The sequence below is a fragment of the Neopsephotus bourkii genome, unplaced genomic scaffold, assembly GCF_033783945.1.
Source record: "Neopsephotus bourkii isolate Nb327-2 ecotype Australia unplaced genomic scaffold, CSIRO-AGI_Nbou_v1 NB_1825, whole genome shotgun sequence".
In the NCBI taxonomy this organism is placed as follows: Eukaryota; Metazoa; Chordata; class Aves; order Psittaciformes; family Psittacidae; genus Neopsephotus; species Neopsephotus bourkii.
The window spans coordinates 8,894,352-8,904,501 of NW_026902298.1; the positions used below are offsets into that span (position 1 = coordinate 8,894,352).

The 10,150-nt window shown below is 46.3% G+C and overlaps 1 long non-coding RNA gene across 1 annotated transcript; it reads right to left on the reverse strand.

Moving 5' to 3' along the window:
* Positions 1 to 7,358: 7,358 nt before the first annotated feature.
* On the reverse strand, positions 7,359 to 8,320 carry LOC133206947 (uncharacterized). Its single transcript, XR_009723905.1, has 2 exons — positions 8,051 to 8,320; positions 7,359 to 7,761 (listed from the first exon to the last, which is right to left on the reverse strand). It is a non-coding gene; the product is annotated as an uncharacterized LOC133206947 (long non-coding RNA).
* Between the last annotated feature and the right edge of the window lie 1,830 nt (positions 8,321 to 10,150).

The window sequence follows — 10,150 nt, forward strand, 5'->3', positions numbered from 1 at the left end:
CTGTGAGGGTGGTGAGGAACCAGAATAGGTTGTCCAGAGAAGCTGTAGCTGCCCCATCCCTGGTGGTGTCCAAGGCCAGGTTGGACACAGGGGCTCAGAGCAACCTGCTCTAGTGGAAGGTGTCCCTGCCTGTGGCAGGGGGTTGGAACTGGATGAGCTTTAAGGTCCCTTCCAACACAAACCAGACTGTGATTCTATTCTAAAGGAAGGCTGCCAGGCTACTGTGGGTGTAACCCACCATGACTTGGAGACATTAACGTGTGGGGCTATATCCTGTGACCGACAGTGGTACCGTGCTGACAGGAGGGCTGCTGGTGAGTCCAAATTGCAGAAGCAGGAGGAAGAAAACCAGCATGAGATGCTGGGACCAACCCCACTGCATTGTCCTGGATCCAGTGTTGCTCCCAGCCCAGGCCAGCTGCCATCTTCGTGGAACAATGGGAGCCCTGGGGACAATGTCATCTCCTGCCTGGAAGCTGCTCCCTGAGATCTGCCCCCTTGGCACCACTAGGGCTGTTGTGGTTTCCAGACAAATGGACATATTCATATGGGGCTTGTGAAAACTTGGTCATTTCTGGCCAGATGACCATTGAGAATATCCTGCTTATTTACTTCCCTCTCTCTGGAATGGAAATGAATTCTGGTTGCATCTTCCCTCTAGATGTACACAGCTTTCTGTTTGGTTTTGAATTTTGTTGGGATTTTTGGGAGAATTTCTAAAAATAGGTAAGAATTCTTCACAAAATAGGGGGTTCTGAAGTGCTCCTGTTGCACAGAGCACAATTCCCTTCTTCACTCTTCATCCCATGAGCATCCCATTGACCGTGTTGAGAAATCAAGCCCAGATTGCCTGATCTCACCCAATTCAGGTCTGAAGCCACACCAAGCTGCTGCTAAGTGCACTTGAAAGATCCATTTCCAGACACCTTCAGGACTGGCACTGTGTCACTGCATCAGCTTGAAACGTGCATGGTGATTGGTGTCTGATGGTACTGACAAAGTCTTCCGTTAAATTATCTGCAGATATAATACTTGCTATTCTCTAGTTCTAACAAAGCAAGCAGGAAATACTCCCTTTCCCTTCTTTCTGACACTGTTAGAGGCTTCAGAGCTAAGTTTCTGCTGTCTCCAGTCTTTCTTAGAAGAGGCTGGGGGTACGGAGGATGTGCAGTGTATGGTAATGTGGAGGTAGGCACAATTTCATAGAACTGTGGAATCATAAAGAACTTATGGTTGGAAAGGACTTTAAGATCACACTCTTCTCCCAGGACTTTGTGAAACTTTGGAGCTGGACCCACAACTGGACATTGCAGTGCTGAGCATCACAATGACATAGCTGCAAGTCCATGGGGAAATCCAGCTTTGGATCCAGTTCTGGGCCAAACTGTGCAAGACATGGGCTTATCTCAGTCGCAGGTAGGTACTTGCACTGTTTGCAGTCACCTGTGAGCAACATACAATGAAACTCCTGCTTTCCCCTTGCAGTTCCTGCTCTGTCTCTGGGCTTTGGTGCAAAACTTGTCTCTAGTGCATCAGTTACAGGAGCTTGGGAAGGCTTTTTTAAGCGGATATCATGGAGGGATTGCAAAGGCAACAGGCAGCAAAGGAAGCCAAGAAAATCTCTAGGTGGCACTTCAAGTGGGACATTAAATCAAACGAGTGACCTTATTCATGAAGGCAAGCATCACAGTTATCCTGATATGTAAAACTGGTTTTAATCCTGAAGTCCTGGTAAAGGAAAAGGGTGTTTGCAGCTCTCACTACAGGAAGGAAAGGGGCAGGAGCTCCATGTCATGGTTTGAAGACTCAGTTTAAATCTAGGTATAAATCTGAGGCTGAAGAATCATTGTATGTCTGGGAGATGACAGGCTGCAGCCTCTTCCTTTACTTGCCATGGACTTCTTTTAACAGGGGATTTTGTTATCTCTTGACTGTGCTCTTGCCCTGCATTTATCTATGTCTGTGCATCCTTTAATCTGTCTTTGGCAGAAGGTATAGACACGAACATAAACTGATGCTTGTTCCTGCTGAGCCCAGAGACAAGACCAGTGCAGTGTGGTGGCACAGAGGCACAAGCACACGTGAGAATGAACTGGACACTGAGATTCACTGGGGCTGAGGTTGGAGCAGAGGCACCAAATCCCGCCTTCGCCGCCTGCTCCCGAGCTCACAGCATTATGCTGGTGTCAGTACTAATTAGGCTTTTTCAAGGCCTGTTTGAGCTTTGATTACCAGCTGACAGGTATGTACAATCCCCCTTCTGGGGTCTGTAACTCCCTGCAAATCATCAAACTGTCTTCAGCCAGCTTTGGACCAGAGGAGTTTTGCCAGAGGCATCCTGCATCTGTTGCATCATATACAGTACATTAAAACCATCTTTATTGCTCTTTATAAAGAAACCACAGTTGTTAGAGTCCTGAATGCTCAGCCCTCATGTACTTCCTTGCATGTGTAGTTATTTGCCCATGTTACCCCCCACTGCTTTGAGACATACTAGTACATAAGGCAGCTAATCATTTAAAGCTATATTCATCCTTCCTTTTGGAAAGCAATAGTGGCAGATACATAACGACATGCTGGATCAAGGAGGAGGGACTGATTCAGGCCCATCTGTAATTTATCCAGTGGGAAGTGCAGGGGGAACGTCTTTGTTCATTTGTCTTATTCAAACATGCCTATCACATCCTCTTGATGTCTGTGTGATGATCTGGAACAGGGGGGAGGGAAAAGAAATTAGAGAGGAACAAATTGATGACATCCATCACAAAAGAGATGGAGTCCGCATCAGCACCCAATGGAGAGCAGTGGAGCCTGTCCCCTTGGAGAAGGGCCATGGAGCGAAGGCTTGCCAGGGCCACGGGTGGTTTCCACTTCACACCCCTGAGTGAGACAGGAGGACATAAGTAGGGAAACACATGTGGGGAAACAAGCTGCTCTACTTGTGCACTTGTCAGGATGGTTTAAGTGGATGTAAAGGGAAGGTTTCAGATCAGACCATTTATAAAACCCTAAGTCATAGAGTCATAGAATGGTTTGTGTTGGATGGGACCTTAAAGATCATCCAGTTCCAACCCCCTGCCATGGGCAGGGACACCTTCCACTAGAAGGAGGATGGGTATGGGTAGATGTTCTTGTCAGATGTTCACATCAGCAGCCACTTTCTTTTTCTCAGTCTAGGAGGCTTTCAAAACAAATCTAGCAAGGCCAGTTGGGAGGATTTGCCCTTCTTCAGGTAGTATTATGGGATTAATTAAACCTTGCAGCATCCTGAGGCTCCATAGAATAGAATCATAGAATTGTTAGGGTTGGAAAGGACCTTAAGATCATCCACTTCCAACCCTCCTGCCATGGGCAGGGACACCTCACACTAAACCATGTCACCCAAGGCTCTGTCCAGCCTGGCCTTGAACACTGCCAGGGATGGAGCATTCACAACATCCCTGGGCAACCCATTCCAGTGCTTCATCACCCTTACAGGAAAGAATTTCCTCCTTATATCCAATCTAAACTTCCCCTGTTTAAGCCTGAACCCATCACCCCTTGTCCTATCACTACAGTCCCCAGTGAAGAGTCCCTCCCCATCAGGATATGTAGCTGAGACTGCCCCTCTTGTACATAGCAGCAAACCCAACAAGGGGGGTTAAGTTTTAGGAAGGCTGCAGGGAATCAGTGTCCAGTTCTGCAGGCTAAAGCTGTTTTGGGCTGTTGCCATTTCACCATTTCACTAGCGTTCAGTGAGCAGCAAGATCTCCTGTGGAGAGCAAGACTTTGCCGTGACTGGTTGGAGTTTGAAGCAGGAATTAGGGCACAGCTGTGGGATCCTTGTCCTTCCTTCCATCCATTCCTTCCTCTGCCCCAGTGATGTGCTGAGCCCCAGCACAGCAATTCCCTCTCCCACAGCTCCCCATCCTTTGTTTTGCTTTCAAAATCAGTGTTCTGGCTAACATCATGGCCATTTGCAAAGTGTATGAAATATTCCTGCATGTACCAAGGTGTCACATTTAACATGCAGCTTCTGGTTTTAAGGCTATAAAACCAGAGCAGCTCCATACAGGCAGAAGATGATGCACTGACAGCTACAAGTGGAAATGTTTCTGTGTTTTAGTCGAAGGGAAATTAATGAAGACGTTCTTTTCACTTCCACTCAGAACAACATCTCCGTTTTACAAGTGAGCATTTCTCACCAAGTGGAGTTTCAGCTTTCCATCACCCAGAGCTGCCAGCAGCAGTTTCCAAGCCCCTTTATTTATACAAGTTACAAAAGCAGAAAGGTCACTTCTCTGTGCATCTCTCAGGCTTTAAGAAAAACAATGAGGTGCCCAGACATCACTGGAAGAACCATAAAGCTTTGACAGACAGGCAGTGTTTCATACTTAAACCTGGTCTCATGCCAAACCTTAATGTGAAAGCATGAGAATGGCAAGAAGAAATGCCATTATTCGGTATTTCCTGCATGGTCTGAAATCTCAGCATCTCCCCAGACTACGAAAGCTAGTGGACAATTCTTTCTGTCCAAGACAAATCAAATGTTGAAGGAAAACGAACGAAAAATGGCATCTTCTCTATTCTTAAATTCATATTTTCAACATAGCAAAATCTTCAAGTATTTTCTCATCTTGGCAGTTGAGTTAAGCATAGCTTTTAATCAGAATCCATTCCATTCAACTGAAGCAAAATAGAAACTGAGCTCGGATTTTAGCCATTCTGAAAGAGAAGGAAAAGTAAAATCATTTTTCCTGACCACATCTCATGTGTAGGCAGAACAAAAGGCAAAATGCTGCTTCCTGGTGCACCTATGGTCACACATCTATAGCAACAGGCTGCTCTGATATCACAGAAATACCCTTTAGATTTGCTTCTTGAATCTGATCCATATCAATCATTTTAATAGATGCAAGTAGGAAGTGTGTTGCAGCACCTTGGTTGGAATGAGACTAGGTTCAAAAGCTTTTCTGCACAACTGGAATTTCCTATTTCTATTGGCTTGGCCTGAGCATCCCTCAAAAAGAGACCTTTTTCCCTGTAAGTCCTAATATCTTCTACCTGGTCAGTAACATCATGTGAAGGAGCCACTTTCCAAAGCCTGGATGCTGTATTTCAGCATACAAAGCTCAAACCCACATCTGAGCGTCTCAACAGATCAGCGGCATTTGCGTACAGAGGGAGAAGAGATTCAGGGGGTGAGCTCATCTCCATTGCTGGTGGCAATCAGAGGCCCCAAGTCTTGTACATCAGTTTCCACAAACTTAATTTTACTGACTTTCTTGCGGTTATTCCTGATTTATGACAATAGGAGATTAAAATGAGGCTCAGGGAGGATAGCTTCCTGCTGAAATCCCCGAGACCAGATCTCGCATTATTTCACATCAGAGTAAACGGTTCCTTTGGACAAAAGAAAACCCATGAAACAGATAAATGCTAAGACAGATGGGTTCCTTCAGAGCTTCCTTACTAATCAAATACACCAGTGTCGTCTTCAGTAATGTGATGGGCAATTTAATATAGGATATAATTCATGGGGACTGGGGGAGACGGCCCAGGACCCACATCTCAGTGGATGGTGATGTACATCCTGATGATGTGGAAGGGTGGTCCATGCAGGTATTCTGTACTAGTTCTCCTTCCTCATCATCATTGTACAGACAGAACAGGAGAATGCAAGGAGCCGCTGCAGAAAGACCAAGTCAGGAGGAGAGAAGCTGTCAGGAGTCAGACATTTGTGGTTAAGACACAGGGAGGGGGGAAAGATGATACGTGCCATTTGCAGAGATGCTTTATTTCTGAGAACAAATAGGGAGGAAAAAAGGCATTTCAGGCGTTTGCAGAAAGAGCCAGAACAAGTGAACAGACCTTGGCAGTATGGTTCCCCCTAGAAAAGAACAATGGAAAGTCACAAAAGCCTCAGGACATTATTAAGAATTAAAAATAACAGCTCACAGAGCTGAACCTGGCACTCTCCTGCATCTGGCATGCACAGCTCTGCAGCAGTCCAAGGTGCAGCGCTGCCCTGCAGACCTCCATAGGAGCCACCACCACTGCGGAGGTGATCCATGGGAGGGGACCAACATGGGCAGGAATTGTGTTAGCAAGTACAAGCCTGGGGTAATAATTCATGTTGATGGGCAAGGAGTGTGTTTCCCATCCTGTACTTCCAAGGTTTTCCTTCTATTTGTCTTCAGGATGGATTAGAGCTTGGTTTTGAACAGAATCATAGAAGCAGGTAGGCTGGAAATGACTTTTAAGATCATCAAGTCCAACCATCCCCCAACATTGCCAAGGCCACCACTAACCCATGTCACTGAGGGACTCATCCACATGTTTTTGAACACTTCCAGGGACACTTCCCTGAGAAGCCTGTTTGAAGATTTTCAATGAAAACAATGGAAATACAACTTTAATGAGGTGGGCACTTCTTAGACCCACCCTAAGGAAGGGCTTTCAGTTTGCATCACCTGTGGCTCCAGAGAAGCCTTAGCTGCTGGCTGTCCTTGAGAAGGGGCATCCACCTTGATGACCTTCTGAGGAATGAGAAACTCTGGTTTGTGTTGGAAGGGGCCTTAAAGCTCATCCAGTTCCAATCCTTTGCCACAGGCAGGGACCCCTTCCACTAGAGCAGCTTGCTCCAAGCCCCTGTGTCCAACCTGGCCTTGAACACTGCCAGGGATGGGGCAGCTACAGCTTCTCTGGGCACCCTGTGCCAGTGCCTCAGCACCCTCATTGCAACCTGAGGAACTGCTCGAGCTGTTTAGAGCTGATGCTGCCTCTGGAGCTGCTCATCCACAGTGCCTCCAACATTACAACACCACCACACTGCCAGGGTCTATTTGCCTTCTGACAAATCCATCAGACACCAGTGAGGTGTTCTTCTGCACCTCCATGGTATCTTTTGCACATTTGGGCTCTCCAGATAACATCAGTTTTACCACAGTCCTCACTGAGTTCAGGTCTGTTGATATTTGTGGCCAAAATTGTAGTGACAGGACAAGGGGTGATGGGTTCAAACTTAAACAGGGAAAGTTCAGGTTAGATATAAGAAGAAGTTCTTTACTGTGAGGGTGGTGAGGCCCTGGCACAGGTTGCCCAAAGCAGCAGTGAATGCCCCATCCCTGGCAGTGTTCAAGGCCAGGTTGGACAGAGTCTTGGATGGCATGGTCTAGTGTGAGGTGTCAGGGGGGTTGGAACTGGATGAGCTTTAAGGTCCTTTCCAACCTAAACCATTCTATGGTTCTATGATTCTAAAAACGCCCTGCCTCCTCCATCCTGCCATCAAACAAAGGGGCCATCATACGACAGGCACCGAGATGCTGCAGCCAACAGACTGTTCTGTCATCTGGATCTACTTTGTTCAGGAAAACCACTTCGTTTACAAATATTTTTATTTAAATGCCTCTCTGCCCACTTAATTCAAGCTTGTGCTGCAAAGAAAAAGAGGAAAACTTCCTTAGAGAAAAGCAAAACACAAAGCCCAGGCACGGGGAACTGCTCCTTCGTTAATGCCACATTTTCCACAATGGAAATAATTGTCTCTCTTCACGTTTGACAGTAATCTGCAGTCCCAGAATAAAGAGGGCTCCTCTTAATTTTGCTTCAGGGTGTTTCCCATCTGTCAAAGTGGAGCAGGAGATGGCAGCCAGCCACAGCAGAGGTGCAGCTTGCCTGACTTGCTGCTTTTTGTTTGCTTGATCATGGTTGCAAAGGGTTTGAATCATTCCTTGACCATCAGGACAGACACACAAATACCTGTTGCTCCCTCATTTAGGACTGGCAAGGGAAGGCAATAGGCTTGTTAGAAGTGGTGTAATGGATGGCTTGTTTATGAGTCTTGGAGCCAGAAGGAAAGGCAATGTTTCACACCAGAGCTGAGATGTGTGTATCTCGGATAACCAACGTCTACAACACAAAATTGTCCAGGATTCACCAATTCTATGTCTGATTTTGTTTCCTTTTTTAGACATCTATTTGCAGAAACAGCAAATTTATGCTGGTGTTGCCAGGGATTTGCTTTTGAGCTAGCTGAAATCAGGATTCCATGTTTAATAAATACCTGTACTTGGAATACTTCATACAGAGAGTAATGCTGGGGAAATCCTGAAGAAATGCCGAATGGCTCTGACCAATTGGTTACTGAGCAGCTCTGGTACATCTGGAATTATCCAGTTCTTCTTCTACATGACAGGCTGAGAGGAGTTCTGAGATCTGACTGAAGAGGTCAAAAGAGACTATACCTTTCTTAGTGGTTGATAGTACTTTCATAAGCATGGTGCTTTACGCTTTGTGCTTAAAGAGTTTTCCTAACTATTTAAGTATAAATTTAAGCTTTAAGTATTTATTTATTATATGACTGTGGGTGCAATGCAAAGAAAGACAGAAGCAGCAGTTGATGTCATCTACCTGGATTTGTGTAAAGCGTTCGACACTGTCCCACATGACATCCTTGTTTCTAAATTGGAGAGACATCAATTTGATGAATGGACCACTCAGTGGATAAAGACCTGGCTGGATGGCCACACACAAAGAGTTGTGGTCATGGCTCAATGTCCAGCTGGAGACCAGTAACGAGTGGTGTCCCTCAGGGACTGGTGTTGGGACCGGTCTTGTTCAACATCTTCGTCACTGACATGGACAGTGGGATTGAGTGCGCCCTCAGCAAGTTTGCCAATGACACCAAGCTGTGTGGTTCGGTTGATACGCTGGAGGGAAGGAATGCCATCCAGAGGGACCTTGACACGCTTGTGAGGTGGGCTGATGCCAACCTCATGAAGTTTAACCATGCCAAGTGCAAGGTCCTACACCTGGGTGGGAGCAATCCCAGGCACAACTACAGGTTGGGCAGAGAAGAGATTCAGAGCAGCCCAAGGAGAAGGACTTGGGGGTGTTGGTGGATGAGAAAATGAACATGAGCCGGCTTCAGTGCACTTGCAGCCCAGAAAGCCAACCGTATCCTGGGCTGCATCAAAAGGAGCGTGACCAGCAGGTCCAAGGAGGTGATCCTGCCCCTTTACTCTGCTCTCATAAGACCTCACCTGGAGTATTGTGTGCAGTTCTGGTGTCCTCAACATAAAAAGGACATGGAACTGTTGGAACAAGTCCAGAGAAGGCCACGAGAATGATCAGGGGACTGGAGCACCTCCCATATGAAGATCAGCTGAGAAAGTTGGGGCTGTTCAGCCTGGAGAAGGCTGCATGGAGACCTCATAGCAGCCTTCCAGTATTTGAAGGGGGCCTATAGGGATGCTGGGGAGGAACTCTTCATTAGGGACTGTAGTGATAGGACAAGGGGTAATGGGTTAAAACTTAAGCAGGGGAAGTTTAGATTGGATATAAGGAGGAAATTCTTTCCTGTGAGGGTGGTGAGGCACTGGAATAGGTTGCCCAGGGAGGTTGTGAATGCTCCATCCCTGGCAGTGTTCAAGGCCAGGTTGGATGAGGCCTTGGGTGATATGGTTTAGAGTGAGGTGTCCCTGCCCATGGCAGGGGGGTTGGAATTGGATGATCTTAAGGTCCTTTCCAACCCTAACTATTCTATGATTCTATGATTCTATGAGATGGAGCATCGCTTTCCAGTTACAGCAGAGGCTAAGCCTTGGGAGAGACAATCCTCCTGCCTTTAGTGCAAAAACAGGTTTGGCCATTCCATAGTCCTAAGAATCTCCCCAGTGCACAAACTACAGCTTTGTCGCTCTCTTGAGTTGTGGTTGTGCATAGAAAGGAGGAAAAGCATAAAGCTTTCAATAGCAGCAAGGTCCTCTGAAAGTGAAACATAGTCTAAACACACAAGGGCCTGTGTAGTCCTTTGACACAGAAGATGACCAAAGGTTCTGCCACCCTTTGATACCTGCATAACAGATACCTAGGGAAAGGCAAACAAGGCAGATCTGAAGCACATATGCCCAGAATTCCAGCTATTTAATAGCTTTACATTTAACAGCTCCAGATGAATTTTTCCCTCAATTTACTCTTCTAGTACTATTTACATCCAAACATCCTATAACAAGGAATTCCATGGCCTAACTTGGGCTGAAGAAGTATCTCTGGGTGTTTTGAGTTGGTCACTAGCTGGTTTGGGGCTCTTTTTTAGGTCTCTTCTACTGCAGGGATAGAAGATTTGACTAACCCAGGTGGTGAGAGGACTGAATTCCATGTAATGGTA